Genomic DNA, 25267 nt, shown 5'->3' on the forward strand with positions numbered 1-25267 from the left:
AATTGGTCTATAGTGAAAAAATTTAACTTTGAGAGTTCCTGCCTCTCTTAAATAAAATTAAATAAATAATAGTCTTCTAACATCTCATTTGAAGTGTTTTTGCTTCACTCTCTTTATTCTGTTCATATTTTTTTCTGCTAGTGAATTCTCTTTCAAATCATTTTTATTTTTAATATCTGTTAGACAGAAATGTTGATAGATCTGTCTCCTGGTAGAAATTACACATCTTTTGAACAGTGTTCCTGACCCTCAGCATTCCTGGCTTTGTTAAAAATATCATTGACCCTTTGAGATACGTGGTGTGATTGATGATGCGTGGTGAGGCTGATTTAATGAGAAACTTCAAAGGTTCAAGCAAAGCAGGAGAAATGTGAGTGGTGAGAGTATAGTATGGAAATTATTTCCTAAATAAAACCTTCTCTGTGCTTATCTTCTACAGATTATGTCGGATATTTCACTCTCTTCTGAAATTTAAATGAGGTTTATTTCATTTGGGTAACTCCATATGTACTTAACATATTTGAAACTGTGCTTTCAGGTTTTTGTTTGTTTTGTCTTTTTTGCATTTTTTAACCTCAGTTCAGCTCTCAGCCAGGAGTTGTTTTGAGTAAACAGGAATTCACAGTGTACTGGATGGGTGGTTTGCTTTTGGCTTTTAACTAATGATAAAGAATAGGGGAAAACAACAACAACAAGAAGAATAAGAAAAGCCAGGACTCTTTGTGTCCAGTTTTCTAGATGATATGCATTGTTGCATCGTAGTAAATACGATGAATGATATTAGGTATCTTTATAGTTGTAATTTTTTTCCAGTTTGTAGACTGCCAGCCAGAACATCCGAAATAATTTTTCTGGTTTGGCTAATAAGCATGACGTTTGTTTGTTTTTTAACTCTCTGGTTGATGAAGCTATTTATGTGCAAAGCTTTGTTTCTATTTGTGTGTGAGAGAAATAACAGGAGCCCGCAAACAAATGAACTAGGGGTAGAAAAGAGAGAAGGTTTAATTCTTGATACTTGAATATCTTACTTGCAAACAGATAAATTAAGGATAAAATAACTTATATGTCAAAATTATCCCACATATTCATGCCTTTATAAGGGATCACTGTGCCTGCTTTATTAGAACATCTGCAGTATTTTTTACAGATCATCAGACACTTAACAGAGGGAAAAACTGAAAGCTAAGTGTTCCAAGTCATTAATGATTAAATAGCAATCAGAAATCAAGATAAAGCAAAGTTAAATTATAATGATTTTTTAAAATGGATGTAAGGATCAATGAGAAATCAAGATAAGGCAAAGCTGAAATTATATTTTGATGGATTTAATGTGTCTAGTTTTAAATGTTTTGTTTTAATTGACAGAGTTCTGAAATGCTAGACTGCTTCTATATAGGATATTGGGTGACTAAAAATATATTCATTTACCCTTAAGAATATAATAGTTAAGTTGAGGAGACCAAGACATATAAAAGATCAGTATGAAATATAAATAGGCTTAATGTGGTTTCTCAAACTTCAGTTTTCTTCCTGTAGCCTTCTTGGTTTTGGTTGTATCACCATAACATTTGTTTTATTTATTCAATACTTTTCTATGATTTGATTTACTTTCTTTACTTAAAAAAATTCCTTTTAAAAAAATAAATGTATATCTTACTACATTAATCAGAATCACTTGCTGTATAAGGAAATAGTAAAAATAAATAAAATGATAACTATATTATGAAGTTCTAGATAACTAGATACTTTGGTTACTAAAGTCTCTGAGCTTATCCCCTGCTTTTCTATTTAAAAAACAAAAAGAGTGGGCTGGGCACCGTGGCTCACGCCTGTAATCCTAGCACTTTGGGAAGCTGAGGCAGGAGGATTGCTTGAAGCCAACAGTTTGAGACTTTGCCTTAATGACTATTGTTTTAGTCCTCTCTGGATGCATATATGTTTACATTAATTGGGTTGCACTTCTTCCTTAGTATTGTACATGTATTTTTACACACATGGGTATCATACGTATGTGTATATATGTTAATGGAATTGTGCCTCACATATTCTTTTGCTTTTTGTACTCCTTGTGTCATTGTCATGGAGATCTTACCATGTTGGGTTTAGGTGTGTGTCGTTAGAGCTTTTTGATTTGCCATTGTATCTCCACTTCCTAACAGACTTCTGGCACATAGTAGATGCTCGGTAAATATTTGTTTAATGACTCATGTTAATTCTGTCATCTTTTGCCATAATATTTAAGTAGTCTTTTTTTGAATGAATGTTTAGTTTGTTTCCCGTTTTCCACTATTATAAAAATGCCACTTCCTCATTTCAGGTAGGCTTCCCATTTTGTGATGAGGCCTTCACAGGTTGGCAGGCTCTTAGCAGGGTGAAGCTGAAGCTCTTTTTCCTCCATCCAGCCAGGTATTCACTGGTTGTGTCGCTGGTCGGTCCCAGTAGAGACAAATGACGCTTAGAAAATTATTCCCTCTTCCCATTAGAGGCCAGATTTAAACAAAGCGTTGATTTTCATGTTGGCCTATTCTTTGGAGACTATCTTTCGTGGATAAAAGAACTCCCATTGGATTATTTCTGGTCTTTTCCCTAAATAATGCTCATGTTACTGAATTAGCAGGAGAAGGGAAATGAAATGTGAGGAATGCTTATTGTACCCTGTAGCATAGAGCATCTTAACTTTTCTGGAATATCGGATCCCTTGGAGGATGTCACCAAGCTCCCGCTCCTTTGAGCATTCAGAGCATCATGGCTCGGGCAGGTGAGGAGCCCAGGCCGAGAACCTCTGCACCCAGGGGTGCTATAGCCTCTGCTTGCTTTGCCTTCCTGCCATAGTTACTTTACCCTTTTCATGTGATGGTGTTTTGGTCCCACTGCTTTGGAAACTTTGGTGGCTTTTTATTGTTGTTGTTTTTTTGATATGTTTGAGGTTGGGGGCTTATATAAAAAATTAAGAAGTGATTGCTTTTGCATTTTTGGTAGGCAGAAAGAAAGAATGCAGCACTTTATTTAACATCAGTGTGTATAACCAGCCCACGATCAGGTACTTTTTAAAGATAGTGTTAGTTATGTTAAGTGGCTGAACAGGGTGCATAGAAAGCATTTGTTGAAATAGAGAGTTGGTTATAGGAAAATTCCCATTCAACTCATTGCTGCATACGTATTGAGCATTCATAAGCCAGGCCTTCTGCTAGATTGTGGGGATAGAAAGACAATAAAACCTGGTTTCTGCCCTTTAAGGTTTATGATCTAGTAAAGGGAGATGGGCATGTGAAGAAATAAATGGAGCAATGGTGTATTAGCGTGTGTGGTTTGCTTCCAAATGCCAGAAACTTAAGGAACAAAAGAATTTTTTGGCTCTTGTATCTGAAAATTTCAGAGGTAGACTTTGAGTCTTTCTGTTTTCTTCTCCATTGGCTTCATCCTTAGGTTGTGTCTTTGTGTGTGACCCACCAGCCATCCACTTCCGGTGGCTTCAACCTCATATTACCCTTACAGCCAGCAGTCCCAGTGAGAAGACCTCCTTTTTCCCTGTTGTTCTGACGAGTCTAGGAGCCGAGTCACATGCCTTTCCCTGAGCCAGTCATTGTGGCCAGTAAGAGGGAGGATAGAATATGCCGATTGGCCAGATCTGGGTCATGGGGTGGGTAAGAAGAGGGGGGAGCCACCTGGACTGACATTTAGGAGGAGTGGCTTCCCGAAGGAGAATCGGGGTGTTGTTAACCAGAAGGAGTGGGAGTAGATGCAGGACAAATCAAAGCAAGGACCACCAAGCGCTACTCTGTTAATACAAGTTTCTGTGCTGTCTGGGTGGGCAAGGGAGAGGATACAGCCTTTACTCTGGGAAGGCTTTCTGCAGAAGGTGGTGCCCACCCAAGTTGCAAATGATTGAATGAAGGAATGAATCAATCAAAGACTAAGCCATCTTTCGGGACATAGAATTTCACATGAAACTTTTATTTATTTATTTATTTTTTCAGCATATCGTGGGGGTGCAAATGTTAAAGTTACGTATACTGCCCTTGTCCCCCGTCCCCCCTCAAGTCAGAGCTTCAAGTGTGTCCATCCCCCAGTTGGTGTGCATTGAACTCATTATGTATGTATATACCCATCCCCTCCTACCCCCTCCCGCCTGCCTGACACCCGATAAATGTTATTCCTATATGTCCACTGAGGTGTTGGTCAGTTAATACCAATTTGCTGGTGAGTACATGTGGAGCTTAGTTTTCCATTCTTGGGATACTTCACTTAGTAGAATGGGTTCTAGCTCTATCCAGGAAAACACAGGAGGTGCTATATCACCGTTGTTTCTTATAGCGGAATAGTACTCCATGGTACACATATATCACATTTTGTTAATCCACTCAAGTATTGATGGGCACTTCAGTTGTCACAAGAAACTTTTTAAAGTGTGAGTTCTATTAGTTTGAATTCTGGTATCAATCAGAATTTGGTGAAATTTTGGTGAAATTCAAGATTCCGTAAATTCTCTAGGTGGTATTGGAGGTTTGAGTTTAAATGGATTTGAAAACTGAAGGATAGATTTAATTACTGTTTTCAGAGATGTCCGTTATGATACTTAGTGGGTCTGTGCATCTGCTACATATTCTCAGTAGGAGGAGGATAGCCCAAGTTATACTGTTTCTTCTTAGTACCTACATTTGCAAAGGACTGTTCTGAGTACAGTACTGTAAATGCTTGATTGGTTGGTGAGGCAGAATAATCGCCGTTAAGACTAAATACATAAAGCTAGCATGCTTTTGAAGAAAATGAAATTGCTGAGGAAGGAAAGCGTCTCTAGTTTAGAGGGTTCTGATTGCCTGCAACTTGACTGCCTCCTATAGCCAGGGAGACCCTGCTCATCCTTTCTGGTCAGGTGTGCCCTTGCCTCCTTGCAGGAGCTGTCTGCTTCCAGGCTGAGTTAGCTATCTGCTTCCAGGCTAGGGAGGCCCCACGGTGTAACTAATTAGCTGGGGTGCAGGAAGTTTGAGGAGGTTGAATCATATCTTTAAGCAAATCATATCTTTTAAGTTAGAGCTAGAGCACTCTTTTCTGTGCCTGCTCTTTTTTTTTTTTTTTTTTTTTAAGACTGAGGCTGCTGATGATAGAATGATGAGGCTGATGACACTTTTTGGTACTTCATGCCATTCTTTCTGCCAAGAATGACATGTGTATTGTCACATGGCCCTATAAGGGTAGGTACAGCTGTTATCCCTGTTTAGCATTTGAGGAAACCGAAAGCTTAGAGCATATCCTTAAACCTTGCAATTTAGCACCAGACTAATCTGGGAGAGCTCGAGGGGCCCCTCTGATGAGCCAGGAGAAGGACAGGAGGGAGCTGATGGTGAGGGGGAGGCTGATTTCATCTCCTGGCAGTGATACCTGGGGTGAAGATACCAAGCAATGGTAGACAGTTCTGTGGTGAGGCCACTTGATGGAGAAGAAGAGAAAGTCCGAAGCAGCGAGGGGCTGACGGCTGGCTAGCCCTCTAGCAGTGCAGGCCTGTTCCCCTCTATGTCCCTTGCTGGACCATTTAAGACAGTCGTTAGCTCAGAAACAAGCTGCTGTCCATAGGCTTTCTGCTAATATTGGAGGAAAAGAAAACACATCTGAATAGGGGACTTGGAGCCAACAATAGGGGACTAACTTATAAAGACTGTTTCCACTTTGGGCCTTTTTTGTTTCTGAATGAAGGCTTAATCCTGAACCTTTGCATTTGCATTTTTAATTATTTATTTATTTTGAGACAGAGTCTCGCCCTGTCGCCTGGGCTAGAATGCAGTGGTGTCGTGATAGTTCACTGCAGCCTCAAGCTCCTGGGCTCAAGCGATCCTCCTGCCTTAGCCTTCCAAGTAGCTGGGAATACAGGTATGCCATGACTCCCAACTAATTTTTATATTTTTAGTAGAGAAGGGGGGGGGTGGTCTTGCTCTTGCTCAGGCTGGTCTCAAACTCCTGACCTCAAGCAATCCTCCCACCTCGGCCTCCCAGAGTACTGATGTGAGCCACCGTGCCCAGCCATTTTTTAAAAAATAAATTTTATTGTGTGTATTAAGGTATACAACATATTGTAGGATACATATATATATATAGTAAAATGGTTGCTATACTGAAACAAATGGACATATTCATTATCTCATTCCCCTCCCCCACCCAAGAGCAGCTATAATCCACTCATTTTGCAAAAATCCTGTATATAATGCACTGTTATTAACTACAGTCTTCATGTCGTACATTAGGTCTTTAGACTTGTCCATCCTCTGTATCTGTTGCTTTGTATCCTTCGACCTACTTCTCCCCATTTCCAGTCCCCCACCCTGACCCTAGTGGCCACTGTTTTATTCTCTTATCTCTGCATGTTTTACCTTTTTGGGGCGTTAGATGCTACCTATAAGTGAGATCATGCAATATTATATTAATTTTTTTCTACCATGTTTTTAAAATGGTTAATATTGTTATGTATTGCTATAAGGTTATATAAGTAAATTTTCATTTCATACCATATTTTATTAAATTTTAATTGTTGTTAAGAATTGATTTGGGACTATTTTAGAGTAGTACTCCCCACTTTAGACCAACTAACCGAAAGTTAACTGCAGGATGAAAACAGAGCCTGACAGCTCAGAGTGGGTTAGAACGAATGCCGGGCATACAGATTGGGCATTCATTGCAGCGTTGGTGAACAAACTAAGATGGAATGGATACATAGATAGATAAAAAGGCATTGCCCAGATGGGGCCGGTTCATTCCATTGTCGTTGTGTCCGTACAGTGGAATACTGTGCAGGGCTATTTTAAAGCATCATGGCAGTAGTGACATCCAAAACTTTTTGAGTAATGTGATCTCATTGAAGTAAATAAAAGGATGTTTGTGAAGTCTGTGCCCATGCTCTTCCTAGGATGTAAATAATTTCCAGGGATGATACTCAAAATAGTTGAAACCTTCGGGGAGAGAGAATAGAGGACTTTAAACTTCTAATTCTTCATTTTTCTGTATACTTTGGTATTGCCCCATGCCACATGTATTACTCTTATCTAGAAAATAGCAGTAGTGAAAGTAACACCTGCTGGTTACGGATAACAGTGAAACTTAAACAGTACGTCTCTTTGTGCTCGTCAATTACAATTCAGCCACGGATGTGTTTCTAGAAAGCCAAGTCTGTTACATACCTGAAGATCCAGGACGTTGTCTTTCCCTTCTCTCCCTCCTCCCAGGCTTTACGAAACTGTAGTTATTTATTCCATGGATGCTCAAAAGTAGGTCAGCAACACAACCAAAAAAAAAGCCTCTCGGCTGGCTTTTTGGGGGTGGTGGGAGGGGAGGGTGCTAGCACAGGATGTGAGGTTGGCTTCCTTGATCTTCCTCTGCCTTTTTGTGTGTGTTGCTGGTTTCTGATCATTTTCCTCCCCTTTTCCACCTACATTTTGAAGATTATTTTAGACTGGGCAATGCCCTACCATTTTTAGCTTTGGCCTTCTGTATTTTTGTAGTGTGTTTTTAGACACTTCCGTTTATTATTTTCTATTTGATCCATTTCATTCCATTTTATATCTAGTGCCCCATTGCTCCTCATCCTGATTGCTCCTGGTATAGCTCGGTGTGCACGTCTGGCTGTGGTCATTCCCTCGCTATCCTGTTCCGTTCATTCCTCTTATCTCTGTGCTTTTGTGGTGGGTTTTTGAATATCTGGATAATTAGTATCTCTGACCCAAATCACTCGTGGAACTTTCCTTGACCTTCCCACGAGAGCTGAAATGACACGCACCACAGCCATTGGGCAGGAGAGGCCCTGGCTGTCCTTGTCTCCTTGTTCTCCTGACATCTAAACCTGGGCAGGATGATGCTTTTACGCTCCTCGTAAGGAACTTGAATGTTTAAAAATGTTGCAAAATTAGAGTCACAAGCCCCTTTTACATGGGCTTTTCATGGGAATAGATTATTTCATATGCAAATGTTGCTTAATGGTTTATTTTTTAAAGGCAGCCACTTTACAAACTGACTAAATGTTTGCCGAGTATTTTTGCTAAACGTTTACCCCGTTTAATATGTGGTTAGTTACAATGGCTGTCGTTGTTTGTGGGTGACAAAGGTGAGCCTCCTCTGATTCAGGCCTTCGGACCGCAGGGTCCAGCCCCGGGCTTTTTCTTCCTGCACATTCCCTGTCCACGTTAGCACTGCTGAAAGCGTTTGGTGAGCTTATTATCTTCGGGAAAGCGATGCATCTTTTTGGAAAGAGCTTTCCCTCAGCTGCTTAGCATCACTAATGTTTCCCCCTTTTGTCCCTCCCTCCCCGTTCTCAAGATCTTCCTTTCCATTTTGTGCGACCCTTCTCCACACACGCACAGCTCCATTCTTGTGCTTTCCGCTTCACCTGAAGAGTGAAAGATGGCTTTTTCCATTCCTCCATTCCTGCCGTGCTTTCTTTTCCTGTAAGATCTAGCACCAAACTCTCCCTTTTCCCGGAATTCTTGCTTGACCTGGTACATCCAAATTTGATCATTTCAAATCTCCATTAGCCCTTTGCATACAGAAAAGAAAAGTGCTTTGCATACAGAAAGATTGCATCTCATGTGCTGGGCTGCTGGTGGAGGGGAAGCAGTTGGTAATGGAAACAGTGGCAAACTGAGAAAGGAAATTGGGTGTCTAGCCCACCACTCTGCTGGAATGCATGGCTTTGGGAAAGTTCTTTACCCTTTCTAGATCTGTGAGTCTGCAGCTTTAAAATGAAAGGGGTGGGATGAGAGATTTGCCTTTAAATTAATAGTTTTCAAATTATGTTACAGGAATTTCTAGAAGTCTATGGTTGTTGAGGTGAAAGGAAGGCTTTCTCCTAGCTCTTCCCAGAGCTGCCTTGCTTTCATCTTTTTGATGTACTGGGGCTTCACATTCAATTTCATCTGTCTGTCTATCTACTTATTTATGTTTCTTAGACATAATTAGTTACTTAATAAATAGTTTTAATTTGACTTGCTTTTGTTGTTTAGATGTCTCCTATGTATATAGTGCCCTGGTTTATAGTATATGAACTTTGCTATTCCGGGTGGCTAAGGTTGTTGTGTGTATTCTTTGTTACCCCAGCTACCTAAGATTACTTAATGAAGGAGTGTCTATGCAATAAAGGTAGCTCCAGTCTTGGTGTCATGGGTCATCTGGGTAATATTAAGAAAGCATAATAAAATTGGTTGAGGTACAGCATACGTGCATTTATTGTAAATGAATTCAGCTAGAAGTCTTCTTCGGACAACTAAACTCGAGCGTGGCCTCTGAACACAAGTAACTGCTTAGTCTGGTGTTTTTCCACCCTATGAAGGAAAAACTCTCTGCAGAACACTGAGGGGCAGTGCCATACAGTTTAAACAAAGCAAAATATCTTCTGCTGCATGCGTGGCTTAAGGGCTTTCCAAGAGAAATTCTCACTCTTTCTGGGTTTTGCCTTAAACATTAGCTTCAAAAACTAACACCCAAGTAAGATGTGATATCACCATATCCTATTTCACTTCATTGGGGGTTCTTTCCCATGAAGGATTCTGCAGATTTTTATTATGGGGTGATGGTTCCGCAATATTCCTTGACTCCTCTAAAAGCATTTTTAAAAATCTTTTTGAAATAGGAATGTGAAACCATCTAAAAAGCACCTCCTTTAAGGAAATTGTAGGTTTATAAAGCGAATAAGTGCACTGATGTCATGCTAGCAGTCTGTGCAGAGCAGCTCCTGCTTCTGAGGGCTGGGGTTATCAACTGTGGAAAGACAGAGCCTCTTGATCTCCATTTGGTCCTTCTACAGACCCTGACAGTGGCCCAAGAATGAGGTCTCTGGAATGCCAAGACATTTGACTCAGTCATTATTGCGGTATGTTTGTATAGTGTCCATGAAGTTTTTAACATTCATACATAATAAATGTATCCATTCAGTATAAATGCAGGGAATAAAAGCATACCCAAATATGACCGTATATTGAAAAATTCAGGCTTTATAAGATATCCTGCTGGGAAAAGATATTTTTTTTTTACATGCCAAAAATATAAATTGAGACCTTAGCAAACTAGATTGGAAAGACAGTTCTGTAGAGACATCTGGCTCTCTGTAGGTGGAATTTCAACTCTTAAAATCAAGCATCCCAACTTAAATAGTGTGTGAACTAGAGAGATTTTGATTTTGAACTTGCTGGTTCAAGCTTTTCTTTGTGTTTGGTGTCATTCTCGGATAGGTTCTTCTCATTATTTTGTCAAAGGCAGGCCCGTGTAAACCAGCAGCTCCTGGTCTACACCCTTAGTCTGGAAAAGTATGCCTCTTCCCTAATGTTGCAGCGAAACTCTTGGGGCTAACTTTGTCACTGGCCCGGGCCAGGTCCTGTGTGCATCCCTGAAGTGGTCTCTGTGACCTGAGTCACATGCTCGCCCTGGACTTAGCTCCACCCACCCACACAGGCAGAGACGAGGGGAAGGGGTGGTGCCCTAGAGGAAAATTGGGAAGTGTTACCAGGAGAAAGAGGCATGGATTCTAGGCAGGCAAAAATGAACACATGTTCCTCATCATGAGCAATCGCAAGAGGTCACACAGACAAGTTTCAGAAGAGGTATTGGTGGATTGGTGGTGTAGGTAAAGAAAATTACATAAACATAATACCTCTGCCCTGGGTTCTTCCTTTCAGTTTGCAAACTGTGTCTTTTGTTCTGTGCCATTGCTGGGCCAGTAAAGAGGACTTCAAGCAGATACCCAGCCCTTTGTTTTATTGGCACACACAGAGGGCCATCCATCAGTTAACCTTGCTTTGCAAAGAAAGAAGGCAGAGAAGGAATCCTGTTTTGATCTCTTAATTTGGTTTCGAACCACACAGAAGATCAGAAAATTTTTGTTGGATTGAATTGCCTGGAGGTCCTGGGGCTGCCACAGGCCAGCCAGGTGGTTTTTTTCCCCTGTGGGATGTTGACCTTCAGACCTTTGTCTCAGGTCTTTGTGCTGAACCCAGCAGTTTCTTGTGCGTAGGAGGCCACCTTTGTGTGCTTGGCTGCCTCCAAAGCAGCCGCCCCCAGAAGTCACCAGGGAGCTCCTGGTTAAGAGAGAAAATGGAAGGTGATAGGGAGAGGAAGCAAAAACATTTCACACTTTGCCTCCCCAAAGACAGATCTGTTATCCTCCCTTGACCACAAAAATTCACCAAGGCAGTCGGTGAGTCAGAGGTGCGCCAGGGTGTAAGCCGTCAGCAGAGCTGAGCAAGCCTCTGCTATCTGCATTTTTCTGTTCTTGCTGCTGCTGCTGCTGCTCTCCTTCCAGGCTACATGCACCAGCCTGAGAAACAGGAGCACTGCCTTGCGCGGGGCTCCATCAGCCCATGGTCAGGGTGGCGGACACGTCACTCATGGAGCCACAGGACGGTGACACCAGGTTCCTCTTGGCTACTCTGACTTATTTTTTAATAATTTTGATGTCTTGAAAGTATTTTCCATTTCATTCCTGAGGTTTTTTTTTTTTTTTTTTGAGACAGAGTCTCACTCTGTTGCCCGGGCTAGAGTGCCATGGAGTCAGCCTAGCTCACAGCAACCTTGAACTCCTGGGCTCAAGTGATCTTCCTGCCTCAGCCTCCCAGGTAGCTGGGACTACAGGCATGTGCCACCATGCCTGGCTAATTTTATTTTTATATATATATATAATTTTATACACACACACACACACACACACACACACATATATTTTTAGTTGTCTAGCTAATTTCTTTCTATTTTTTTAGTAGAGACAGGGTCTCACTCTTGCTCAGGCTGGTCTTGAACTCCTGAGCTCAAGTGATCCTCCCTCCTCAGCCTCCCAGAGTGCTAGGATTACAGGCGTGAGCCACCGCACCTGGCCTCATTCCTGAGTTCTTACAGACCTTCCCATAGATGAGCACATTCAATCTTAAAATTGTTCTTTTTGTATTAATTGAGGTGGGGCTGCATTTTGTCTCCTGGGGTCTTAGCTGTTTGGGGAGGGGGGTGGTTCAGGACATACCCAAGGCCTCCCAGGCCATCAGTGAAAGATCCTGGTTGAAGGATGTCCTCTTTCCTCAATAGCAGTATCTCCCCCCAATTTTTGTTTTCTACTTCTTCACCTCTGTTTCTCTCCAGCAGTGAGGAGGGGAGGTATAAGATAATGTCTAAAAACCCATCAAGTTCCCTCTGGAGAAAGGCACATGGTCCATGTACCTCTTGTGTCCACATCTAGAAAATACATAGCCAGGATTAGCCGAGTGGCCACTCTTGTCATTGCGCTAAGCAATTCCAAACCGGAAACCAAAACACCAGTGTGGAGTGTGCTTGGTGATGGCCAAGAGTGTGGTTGGGTTTCCTGCAACCTGGTTTGAATTCAGGCCTCATCCCTGACTACGTTAATAATATTATGCCCCAGGTTCTTATCTGTTAAATGGGGATGATTTTAACATTGATCTCATGGAGGTCTCCCATCCAAGTACTAACCAGGCCCGAGCCTGCCTAGCTTCCGAGATCAGACGAGATCGGGCGCGTTCGGAGTGGTGTGGCCGTAGACTCAGAGGTCTCTCTCTGTACAGGTAAATGAGATAACCCAGAGAAATCACATGGCATGATATTTGCCAGGTAGTGAACACTTTATAAATGCTACCACGAGTGTCTTAATCCCAGAGCTTTATCATACCAAGAAGGGAGTTTGCCTTTTTTGTAAAGGCTGAAATTTTTCACAAAAAAAAAAAAATGGGAAAAGTACAAAGAAGCATAATGAATGATATAATGACCAACCACGCGTCACCAGTCAGCTTCATTCAGTCTTGACGCTTTACCATGTTTATTTGGGATTTTTTTTTAAAGGAATTAAAGCATTGTGGATCTGTATCTTTTGAAAAAACAATGCTATGGTAAAGGGAAAAAAAGAGGAGATGGTCTGAAACAAAAGCAAATAAGTCGCCTATTCAAGTGCAGCGGGTAGACCTGGCCTGGGGCCTTATTTAAGCGAAACAATTACAAAAAGACTTTTTTTGAGAACAGTTATGGAAATCTCCATGTGGATTCCCCATCAGATTATATAAAGGAATCAGTAATTTTGTTAGGTTTGATAATAGCATGGTGAATATCTATGAAAAAAATAAAGTATTATTAGCTTAAGAAGATGGGAATCTGTAAGAAAGAAGTCGTTCTTTTTAACATTTTTCTCATTTTTCCCCCTTTAATGAATAACAAGTTACCTTGGCAGTTTTAACTAGGTGTTATTTCCCTCTTCTCTCCACTTTGCCCCCCAAGTTTCCTGAAGCCTGAAGTCCCAGCGGGGGTCAGAGTGTCGCTCTCCTCCTAGCTCTGGGCCCAGCTGGAGGGCGTCTGCTACAAAGTAGGGCCTTACCTGCTGCAGACGCTGCTGCAACCAGAGGGCAGGCGGCGTGGGACTCAGTGTTTCACGTAGGGTTTGGCAAACACAGATCTGTCTCCTGAGGACTGGGAATGCCAGTGATGGGGCCACGTTATCAGAGACCTACAGGAGAAAACCGTGGGGACAGACCCGTAGCTTTTGAACTGTTTTAAAATTTCTGCCTGGCGCGGTGGCTCACGCCTGTAATCCTAGCACTCTGGGAGGCCGAGGCGGGCGGATCATTTGAGCTCAGTTCAAGACCAGCCGGAGCAAGAGTGAGACCCCATCTCTACTAAAAACAGAAAGAAATTACTTGGACAGCTAAAAGTACGTAGAAAAAAATTAGCCGGGCATGGTGGCACATGCCTGTAGTCCCAGCTACTCGGGAGGCTGAGGTAGCAGGATTGCTTGAGTCCAGGAGTTTGAGGTTGCTGTGAGCTAGGCTGATGCTACGGCACTCACTCTAGCCCGGCAACAGAGTGAGACTCTGTCTCAAAAAAAAAAAAAAAAGTTAAAATAAATAAATAAAATTTCTTCCGCATGCAATCAAGGCAAATGCAGAGCGGAACCTGCAACTTGTAGCTGCACCGTTAGTCTCCAGGGCAAAGAGGGCACTTGTGTGAGGAGGAAGGGAAGCTGCCCACTGTGAGCCCACTCCCAGAAGGTAAGGCCTCATGAAGGTCCCTCTCGCAGGCACTGCCGTGGCGTGCAGGAGGGGAGGGAGCGCTGCGGAGGGTGGGCGGACAGCACTTCCTGCCTGCCGTCCGTCCCTGGCCAGCAGCTGAGAAACTGGAGTGAGATCTTCAGAGAGGAGTAGATCTGGAGTAGACCTCACTGTGTTGTCCCTTTCAAGCCAAATTTATACACAAGTAGCCACCAACCAGATCAAGATACAGGACATTTGCACCGTCCCAGAAGGCTGCCCGGTGCTCTCGGTCAGCCTGCCTCCTTCCCTCTCCTGCCCCTTCTAGTAGCCACTGTTCTGACTTCCGCCACCACTGGTTGATGGCCCTGTCACTGCGCCTCGTGTAAGGGGAAACATACGCCATACACTCTTCTTGTGTGGCTTCTTTCGTTCGATACGTTATCTGTGAGCTTCGTCGTTCATGCTTGCGCGTGGCAGCAGCTCTTTTTGCTGGATAAAGCATTTCATTGTAGAGAACATATATCACTGTTCATTCTTCTAGTGAACATTGGGTTGTTTCTTGAAGTTCTCATTCCAGCTTTGACCTGACCGTTTTTTTCTCTTCCTCTTTGAGTAAGGTGGATAACATGCATTTATGAAGCACCTGCTTCTTGTAGAGCTCTGTGCTAGGATATTTCTAGGGAGTATTTCTGGGGCCCAAGAGTCCCGATTGCAGCGCTTAGGAAACTTAACACCCAGTCAAGTACTCATGATAAGTAGCAGCCCCACTGTTTGAGGGTCTGCTGTCCTTGAGACACTGTCCTGGGCGTGTTCCTGTATTAGCATGTCCGACTGGAACACTGTTCTTTGGAGCTGTATACCATTAACATTTGTTATCAAGATCGGGAAATATCACTCAAGGTCACGTGACCAGGAAGTGTCAGAGCTGACATTTGAACTTGGATCCAAGCACATTCTCTTAACGCTGGTCTGCCTTTCCTGAAACATCTGCGTCACATTCACCGCATGAATAGGGCATCAGCCGCACATAAGCACAGACTGCAGTCCCAACGTCCAGCCGTCTCTCCCTAGTCGTGCGTGCGCCGCCCCCGCCTCCCTGCGTTCGGACGCAGCGAGGCCGTGAGCCGCCCCGTGATGAGGTTTCCCAAGCCTATACGTGTGCTTTATCAGCTGGGCTGCAAGTGCATGCTTGGAAAGTCCTCTGAAGGCCGGAATTTGCTCCTGATGGTTATTATCATGAGCAGCAGGGTTGGCTACTTTCCTACAGGGCAGAATTATCTTCAGGCAAGTGATTTTTTTGCGTGTGTGCATACTTTCTACTTAAAAGGACTAATTGCTTATTCCTTCTCGTCTACCCCTTCACTTCTTGAGAACTATTGACCAAAACCAAGCAGGAGTTGTTGCCTTTGTCCCTGGGTGGGGAAAAGGTGCTTCACTCTCCAGGGCCCCACCGCGCCCTCAGCCTGGCTCAGCCTCATTCGGCATGGCATACGCCCCACACCGCGCCTTTTAAACCAAGGGAAAGGGTCCCGTTTTCCCGTCCTCTGTTGCAGTTGTGCATCTGCCTGCATTTGACTCTGTAGCTTGTTGTCATCGCGAAGGGCCCCCTACGGGCGTTCATTGCATCCCTCTACTCGGAAGTCTTTTCTCCAGCCCTTTTGACCATAAGCTGCTTTTTTGCTGCTGTTGCACGTAAGCTAGCCGGAACTGGTTCACCTTGTGCTGCTCTCGAGGGCCGAAAAAGCCCTGTGACCAAACGCTTAGCAGGCTGTTCAGATGCGGTGGACCAATGGCTTGAACTAAGTCCCTTTCCCTGCCTTTCGCACACCTCCCAGCCCCCAAGGCAAAGTGGAAACCCCAGCAAGTTACGTAAGTTTTGGAGCAGTGCAGATGGCTGGCTGCCGGCCCAGGCGGGCTCAGCTTCGCAGCGCTGGGGAATGCTGCACTGGCCATGAAACGCGGGCTCCCTTTTAATGAGAACAATGTTTTGTTCAACCGTGTAGGTCCCTGTAGTAGAGTGAGATCAGGGCCGCGACCCCCTAAACGCGGCTGCGGGCTTCGCTCTGGGGCAGCGCGGGGGTGTCTTGTGGCTGCAGGGCATGCTGTCTTACGGTTTGGACTTCACTAAACCGGGAAGCGTGGGCAGGGCTGGAGAACAGGAATCACGCCATCGCGCAGCCTGGCAGCCCTGCAGAATGGGAAGGAGAGCAGAAGGAAGGGCTCTGGAAAGGAAGGGGAAGATCTCACCGGCAGTGCGAGCCAGCTCCAGCCTGGCTCTCCTGCCTGCCCAACATCTCATCTCGCCCTTTTGTCGTGTACCTTTCTTCTTGAGACGTTTTGCAACGACATGCTCTCCTCAGCTTCGGGGCACTGTGTGGCTACGCAGTGTAGCCAGACTGGCTCCAAATCACCAGCTTGGTCTGTTGAACCTGCCATTTCTGGGGTAGGGGGAGGATGGACCCAGAAATAAAGTTTGAGGCTCTGGGACCTTCTGTCCAGGTGGCCAGGGGTATGGCTCACAGATGACCGTCTCTGGGTTCTACTCTCCTTCTCCCTGCCTGAACCGCAGACGTGAGGCCAGGAGGTGCAGCAGCCGTCTTGCGATTGTGAGGTGATGAGCAATCCACAAGCCTATATCCTGAGGATCCTCCTCATCCTAAAACGAAGAGACCTGAGAGCTGCCTGGGATTGTTGTGCCTGCCCAGCCCACCGCAGGGAGTTGCCCTTTGTCGGCTGATGTTGTGGCGTGAGGCCAGGTCTCCAGACTGCTACTGCAGTGCCTCTGACATGGAGGCGCTTGTGCCTGTCCCTGATATCTGAGTCTTGCCTTCCCTTGCTGCTCCTTGGCGAGTTAGTCTTGAAGATGCTAACCCTCCATTTCTATTGTTTAAAAAATGGTCTTATCAAATAGGAAGAAAAAATCCTGAAGTCTGCAGGAAGTACAGAGGCGCAGGAAAGAGAGAATGCAGACTTTTTATGCATGTTTACATTGAAAAAAAGAAAATGTATTTTATTGATTGAAAGAGTAACATACTGTAGATAATGTGGACAATAACTAAAAGCAAAAAGAGGAAAATGAAAATCACTCATCTTCCTCAGAGAATAGGGATTAATTTTTGGTGTTTGTGTGTTTAACTCTTCTCTACCACTCTGTGTGTGTATACACATGTATGAAGAGACTTCAAAGAGTTCACTGAAGAATGGAATTAAAAAATAAAAAATATAAAATTTATTTCTCAACATAAACTCCATGAAGATCAAGAGACTTCTGTGAGCAATGATGCCAGCCATTGAGTCCATCGCTAAAGAACTGAGGGTCCTGGGAATTTAATCATGTCAATGCAGTCCTTTTTAATATTGTTAGCTGAAGAGAAATGGATGCATTTTAAAGATTTTTTTAAATTAGGAAACGGAAAGAAGTCAGAAGGAGCCAAATCAGGACTGTATGTTGGATGCCTAATGATCTCCCATTGAAACTCTCGCAAAATGGCCCCCGTTTGACAAGAGGCATGAGCAGGAGCGTTGTCGGTGGAGAAGTCTCTCTGGTGAAGGTTTCCCGGGTGTTTTTCTGCTAAAGCCTTGGCTGACTTTCTTGAAACACTGTCATAGCAAGCAGATGTTGTACCGTTCTTCAGCCCTCCAGAAAGTCAACAAGGAAATGCCTTGAACATCCCCACAACTGTTGCCATGACCTTTGCTCTTGACCCGTCCACTTTTGCTGTGACTGGACCACTGCCAGCTCTGAGGAGCCACAGCTTTGACTGTGCCTTGTCTTCAGGATCCTACTGGTAAAGCCATGTTCCGTCTCTTGTCACGGTTCTCTGAAGGAATGCTTCAGGATCTCGATCCCACTAGTTCACGATTCCCTTTGAAAGCTCTGCTCTTGTCTGCAGCTGACCTGGGTGCAATGCTTTGGCTCCCACTGAGTGGAAATTCTGCTCACCTTTAATCTTTCGGTCAAAATTGTATAAGCTGAACCAGTTGAGATGCCTATGCTGGTGACTGTTGTTTGTGCTGTTAATCGTTGGTCCTCTATAATTAGGGTTCAAACAAGATTGATTTTTTTTTTCTCACAAATTGATGTGGATGGTCTGCTGCTGTAGGCGTCCTCTTCAGCATCGTCCTGTCCACTCTCAAGTCAAGTTATGCATTTGTAAACTGCTGACTTCACTGGGGCGTTGCCCCCATACGCGCTTTGCAGAGCATCAGTGAGTTCACTATTCTTGCACCCAAGCTTCACCTTAAATCTGATGCTTGTTCTGACTTCACTTTTAGCAGAGTACATGTTGTTGTCTGATAGGGGCTTTTTCAGACTGATGTCTTATCCTTTTTTAGTCTCTCAAACTAGATCCCATGCAAACATATTAAAACAAATTAGTTGAGTTTAATTTGGTGCAAAAAATTTTTGAGATGCATGCAGAGTTTTTTCATATTACGCATTTTCTTTTTTTTTTTGAGACAGAGTCTCACTCTGTTGCCCTGGCTAGAGTGAGTGGCGTGGCGTCAGCCTAGCTCACAGCAACCTCAATCTCCGGGGCTCAAGCAATCCTCCTGCCTCAGCCTCCCGAGTAGCTGGGCCTACAGGCATGCGCCATCATGCCCGGGTAATTTTTTCTATATATTTTTAGTTGTTCAGCTAGTTGCTTTCTATTTTGTTGGTAGAGATGGGGTCTCACTCTTGCTCAGGCTGGTCTCAAACTCCTGAGCTCAAATGATGCACCCGCCTTGGCCTCCCAGAGCATATCACGCATTTTCCACGAACTTTTTAAAGACCCCCTCATATATAAACAGAACAAAAAAAGATCACTATCCATGTATTGTACTAGAAATAGGATTTTTATTTAATTTATTATATTTTCTCATATCTGTCAGTTTAGCCATGGGTTTTGCTGTAAACAATGGAAAATGTAGCAAACAGTGGCTTAAAAGAAATGAGGATATTTGGACATTAAGATGTAGGATAGGTCATCTGGGACAAATATAGAACAGCTCTGTGAAGCCTCAAGGACCCAGGTTCATTCTATCTTTCGGCTTCTCCTTAGGATGTGGGATGTGGGCTTTTGTATTCCTCATCACCTCATGAGTACAAGATGGCTGCTGCACCTCCTGCCCTCACATCTGTGGTTCAGGCAGGAAGAAGAAAAAAGGAGTGGTGTGTGTGTCAGAGTTTCCCAGACATCCCCAGTATACCTCTACTTATGTCTCCTTGGCCAGAATATCATCGCTTTCCTACCTAAGAGGAATGTGTGTTTTCAGCTGGGTGAAATTTTGCTTCCACATATCGGGGGGGGGGGGGTGTTCCATTTATTAAGGAAGAATGGAAAAAATAGACATTGTATAGAAACTAGCAGTAGGTGCCATGCTTCTTTCTAAATATTACTCCACAACTAGAAGTTCTTGGGTAACTTAGAAATTCCTTTGGTAATATTAAGAAAATTATGAGCATTCTCCCCAGAGAAATGTATAAATGTGTTAACATTTTACATATAATAGGAGGCTTACGCGTTCACTGAAACCTCTCAGTGTGCTGCTATCCATGATTCTTTCCTTAGTATAAATTCATAGAAGTCGATTTGTTTGGTGAACACGTAACAGTCATGGGCCATGTAACGTTTCAGACAACGGCAGACCACGTATACAAAAGCGGTCCCATGCTATGATAATGGAGTTAAAAGATTCCTATTTTCTCGTCATGTTGTAGCCTCATAACGTAGCGCAGTGTATTAATCCTGTGTTGTGCTGATGCTGGTATAAACAAACGGACTGTCCTGCCAGTGGTATAAAAGTACGGCGCATGCAATTATGTATAATACATAACACTTGATATAGGTAGTAAGGGACTGTGGTACTGCTTTATGTGTTTACTACAGTATAGTATACTGGACTTTTCATTGTTATTTTAAGGTATACTCCTTCTACTTATTAAAAAAAAAAAGTTAATTGTGAAGCAACCTCAACCAGGTCCTTCAGGAGGAGGTATTCCAGAAGAAGGCATTGTTATCCTAGGAGACGACATCCATGCGTGTTACTGTCCCCGAAGACCTTTCTGTGGGGCAAGATGTGGAGGTAGAAGACAGTAGTACTGATGATCCTGACCCTAAGCAAGCCCAGGCTCATATGTATATTTGTATCTTAGTTCTTAACAAAAAAGTTTCACAAGTAAAAGATAAATTTTAAAAATAGGAAAAGCTTATGGAATAAGGATACAAAGAAAGAAACTATTTTTGCAAAGCTATATAATGTACGTTTAAGCTAAGTGTTATTACAAAATAGTCAAAAAGTTTTTTTAAAAGGTTATAAAGTAGGCCGGGCGCGGTGGCTCACGCCTGTCATCCTAGCACTCTGGGAGGCCGAGGCAGGCGGATTGCTTGAGGTCAGGAGTTCGGAACCAGCCTGAGCAAGAGCGAGACCCCGTCTCTACTATAAATACAAAGAAATTAATTGGCCAACTGATATGTATAGAAAAAATTAGCCGGGCATGGTGGCGCATGCCTGTAGTCCCAGCTACTCGGGAGGCTGAGGCAGAAGGATCACTTGAGCCCAGGAGTTTGAGGTTGCTGTGAGCTAGGCTGATGCCACGGCACTCACTCTAGCCTGGGGAACAAAGTGAGACTCTGTCTCCAAAAAAAAAAAAAAAAAAAAAAAGTTAGTTACAGTAAGCTAAGGTTAATTTATGATTGAAGAAAGAAGAATATTTTTAGTAAATTTAGTATAGCCTAAGTGTGCAGTGTTTATAAAGTCTGCAGTAGTGCACAGTAATGCCCAAAGCCTTCACATTCACCCACCACCCACTCACTGACTTACCCAGAGCAACTTCAATCCTGCCAGTTCCATTCATGGTAAATGCCCTACAGAGATGGACCATTTTTTATCTTTTATACCGTATTTTTTATTATACCTTTTCTGTGTTTAGATATGTTTTAATACACAAATACTAAATCATTGTGTTTCAGTTGCCTACAATATTCAGTATGGTAACACGCTGCACAGATTTGTAGCCTAGAAGCACTAAGCTGTTGCACGCAGCCTGGGTGTGCAGTAGGCTTTAGGTTTATGTAAGCACACTCTGTGATGTTGGTGCAATGACGACAAAATCGCCTGATGACGCAATTCTCAGAACGTATCCCCTTTGTTACGTGACGCACGACTAGTGAAGACTATGCTAATTTATACTTCTGTGAGTTGTATGTGGGAAAATCCATTTCCCTGAACCCATATCTGTACTAGCTACCATTTTTTTAAACAAATCCTTAATTTTTTCAAAAGGTCAAAAATATTGTTATAATTTAAATTTCTTTGTTTTCTGTTGAATTTGACTATTCCCTGTGTTAATTGAATACTTGCCCTTCCTTTGCAAATAGTTTATCCTTTGTTGATGTTTTTTCTGTTGGTGTGTTTACCTTGACTGTAAGAACCCTTTCTATATTAAGGCTATAAGCTACTTTATTTGTTCTTTCTTTGCATGAATGTATCCCCATTCTAAGATAAATACTGACCTTGAGATTTGTTTTGTCATCAAAATTTGGTAAGGTGAAGATCTTTTTTTTTTCCTCCAAATGATTATTGTAATCTCAGTACTATGTATTGAATAATTCTTTATTTCACAGCTGATACGGAATGCTCTGAGATGGTTTAAGAAGTACAGTAGTGATTTTTTTTAGCACACGGAGTATGTAAAGGCCAGCTGCCATTACAGAAATCATATAAGTTGCTATGCTTTAAGACACTCAGTTTTTGTGTGTGTGTGTGTGTGCTAGGAGTGAGGAAATTTGGGTTCTGTGCCTGGCCTTGATGCTGATTGCCTAACCTTCTAGATGTGAGCAATTTAATGCTTAAAATGCTGGTAGACAGATGGCAATTTTCTCTTCCCAGATTTGAAGCACTCTTTGAGTCTTAAGTTCATTTTTAATTGCACAACCACTTTGGGTGATTGGCTTAGCACTTTTTAAAGTTAGTGTAAACTGATTCTAAGATATGCGTTGATGGTACTTTAGATGTCCTTGGTTCATCGTGTCATTCATCTAATGTTTATCAGATGCCTGCTGTGTGCAAGGCCCTCTGGCCTACCGGGATAAACCCGTCGCCTTGCATTTATTTCAGAGTGGAAGTGATCAAGGTGAGGTGTGCTTTAGAACACAGTGCTATTGAAATACTAATAGAAGAGCTGGTTTTAGACTGAGGGAGTTGAAAGCAGCTTCATAGAGGCACATGCAGGTAGGATGTTGAAGGATATGCATAGGCAGAGGTGGATAGAGGGCTTTTTCTTGGCAAGAAGTATGGGAACGAGGATTCTTAGGAAGAAGCATGGGATAGGTGAGGAAATAGCCAGTAGTTGCATGTAGCTGGTCATGAGGTTTGGGAGGCAAAAGTAGAAAGTAAGATAGGAAATGTTGGGGCCAGCTTGTCAGAGGCTTCCCGTAGAAATTTGGGCATTATGCTGTAAGGGATGATGTGACCATAAGGAATTTTGGGCAGAAGCGATTTCAGAGGTGCGCCCACATGAAGGATGTGTCGGGCAGAAGGAGGGCAGAGCTTAACCCAGTGTGAAGGCGCTCCCAAGCAAGAGGTGCTCACCTCCCAGATGGGAGTGTTGAGACTGAAAAGGAAGGAACAGATAGGATCATGTTGAAAACAGAATCCATTTATTGTCACCTGTAGATCTTAGGTCTGAGTTACTGAGATAAAAATGATGCTGATAACCAAAATTGTGATTATTAACTGCCGTTTACTGCTGAGTATTTACTATGTACCGGGCATAGTGCCAGCTGCTCTGGGCTGCTCTGTCACCCTTTAGGCAGTTTGCTGTCCCTTTTATAGATGGGGCAGTGAGGCACAGAGAGGTGTCACAGCAAGAAAGTAGCAAGTTGCTATGTGAAAATAAGTTTGGGTACTTTTTTCCCTGCTCAACGGCCTTGTTATCAAGCAGCTCTAAACAGGTATTAATTTAGCTGCTTGTTCACATAGTTCTAAGGTGTGACCCCTCCATTATTTCAAGAAACTTTTCTTGGTGGTGGTAGGAGGAAGAGATGCTGGATTTGAGGTTTGGGGAAATCCCCAGATGAAGATGACCAGGAAGTAGTTGGAAATGGAGAATCTACTCCTAAGAAAACTGGAGGGAGGTGTCGGGGGTGCAGGTTTAGAAGCGGGGTGCCGTCTGCATAGGGGCATTTGTTGCAGCTATGGGAATGGATGAAACTCTTAAGTGTTATTTATAGAAATAGAGTAGAATAAGTAAAGAGGTCCAAGGAAGGAGCTTCGAGAATTTTTTAGAGTAGGCTATGAGACTTTCATCCTCCGCTGCTGTGGGGAGTGTTAGTTGGCACAACCATCCAAAACCTAGTACGGTGGGACGTACTCCCATCCTAGTAGTTCTGTTGGAGCTGCTCAGCTCTGCTGTTGTAGCATGACAACGCCGATGACCAGGAAATGAATGGACATTAGCTGTTTTCTTTAAAAAAAATTTTATATATATATATATATATATTTATGTGTTTATATATGTTTATGTGCATGTGTATGTATACATGCACACACACATATACACACACACACACAGAGTTGATGCTCATTATTCATGGGTTTGGGAATTTGCATACTTGGTAAAATTTATTTGAAACCCTTAAGTCCATAATCGTGGCACTTTCATGATCATTTGCAGACGTGCGTAGAGTGGTGAGAAATCCTGGCCGACCGATGTGCGTGTTCCCAACTGGTACTGCACAAGGCCATTGCTCGCTTTGCTTTGCTTTCTTGTTTCAGCTGTTGTACTGTAAATAAATGTCCTTTTCACAGTCTGTTTTCTGCCACACTTTTTTTTTTTTTTTTTTTTTTTTTTTTTGCATTTCGTGCTTTGGGTTGGTGATTTTGGTGCGTAAAGCGGTCCCCAAGTATAGCGCTGAAGTGCCGTCCCGTGTTCGGAAACGGAAGGCGTCTGCGGTGTGCCTTATGACATTGCAGGACAATAAATGCTAGGTGAGCTTTGTTCAGGCACGAATTATAATGTAGCTGGGTTATGGGTTCAATGCAGACGAATCAACGTATGTTAAATGAGATGCTTTTAAACAGAAACACACACAAAACGAGGTTGTGTATTGATTGGTTGTTGAGAGTGTCGTAACCAGAGGCTTGCAGGAACCCAACCCTGTGCTTCCCCTAGGAGCAGTAGTTTAGTATTCGCTAATTCATTGTTTGTAGTGATGCTATGAAACTGCTGCAAAAACATGAATCGGCGGCATGTGCAGTTGTGTATATGTGCACTTATATGTATTTTATATCCATATTTGCTTATGTTTATGATGATAGGCATATGTTTATGTATTTAAGTTAAAAAAGATTGGCACAGGGCAGAGGAACCTGCAGAAGAGCCTGTCAAACAGGGCTGGGTAGTGGGGTTCAGTAGAGGGGGACATTTAAAAGACCTAGGTGCTAAACCATATCAAACGCTATAGGAAAGGACCCAGAAGCAGCCTTCGAATTTGTGTGTTTCTCTTCCATGCTCTCAAATTCAGGTCACAAGAGAGACACGTCCTTATGTCTCCCATCCTCCATGCTGGGTGAGAGACCCCAGTGTGCTCAGTCCACTCAGTTGCCTGGGGCTGCTGGCTGTGGCTGTGACAGTAGCTTGGTTGCTTCGTGGACAGTTGGCTTTGTCTTTCTCTAGAGAAGCAGCAAGAGGGGCTTGGGTTAGACACTCTGGGCTTTGATGCGAACGTAGCAACAGCCTCTTTCGTCCAGCTGGGCTTTAACCCACATTGTTCAGTAAGCTGAGCTGGTCTCTGATCAACAGCCTTCCAGCCTTTCCTTTCCAGGCCTTACTCCCTTTCCTCTAACCATCTGTAGGACCTCATTTCTAGCCACTTGTCAGCAAATCCCAATTCAGCTGTTTGCTGAGACTTGAGATGTTACCATCATAATGTAACAAACTCTTAAAGTGCATGGAGAGCCCTTCAGGACCTAAAGGAATTCATTTTTGATGGTGTAATATTAAAAATTATAGATATTGAAGGAGTCTGGAATTTTAAAGCTGGTCTGTTTCAGGCATCTCCTTTTTTTTTGTTTTTTGTGGGTTTTTTTTTTTTTTTTTTTTTTTTGAAACAGGCTTTTGCTTTTTCAATCAGGCTAGAGTGCAGTTGTGCAATCATAGTATACTGTAGCCTCAAATTCTTGAGCTCAAGAAATCCTCCTGCCTCAGCCTCCTGAGTGAGTAGGACTACAGGTGCACACTACCACACCCAGATAATTTTTTTTAAATTTTTTGTAGAAACGAGATCTCACTG

At 43.0% G+C, this 25267-nt stretch overlaps 1 protein-coding gene and 1 long non-coding RNA gene across 4 annotated transcripts in view; both read left to right on the plus strand.

The window, feature by feature from the left end:
* The window catches only part of LOC142863096 (uncharacterized), a 47665-nt gene extending 22565 nt beyond the window's left edge, over positions 1-25100 (plus strand). Inside the window, exon 2 of the long non-coding RNA XR_012913972.1 lies at positions 1-25100. This exon is cut by the window's left edge and continues 13108 nt beyond it. This is a non-coding gene — a long non-coding RNA (uncharacterized LOC142863096).
* ARHGAP26 (Rho GTPase activating protein 26) overlaps positions 1-25267 on the plus strand; it is a 427310-nt gene that overhangs the window by 177255 nt on the left and 224788 nt on the right. The window lies entirely within an intron of this gene.

This window comes from Microcebus murinus, chromosome 21 (genome assembly GCF_040939455.1).
Source record: "Microcebus murinus isolate Inina chromosome 21, M.murinus_Inina_mat1.0, whole genome shotgun sequence".
In the NCBI taxonomy this organism is placed as follows: domain Eukaryota; kingdom Metazoa; phylum Chordata; class Mammalia; order Primates; family Cheirogaleidae; genus Microcebus; species Microcebus murinus.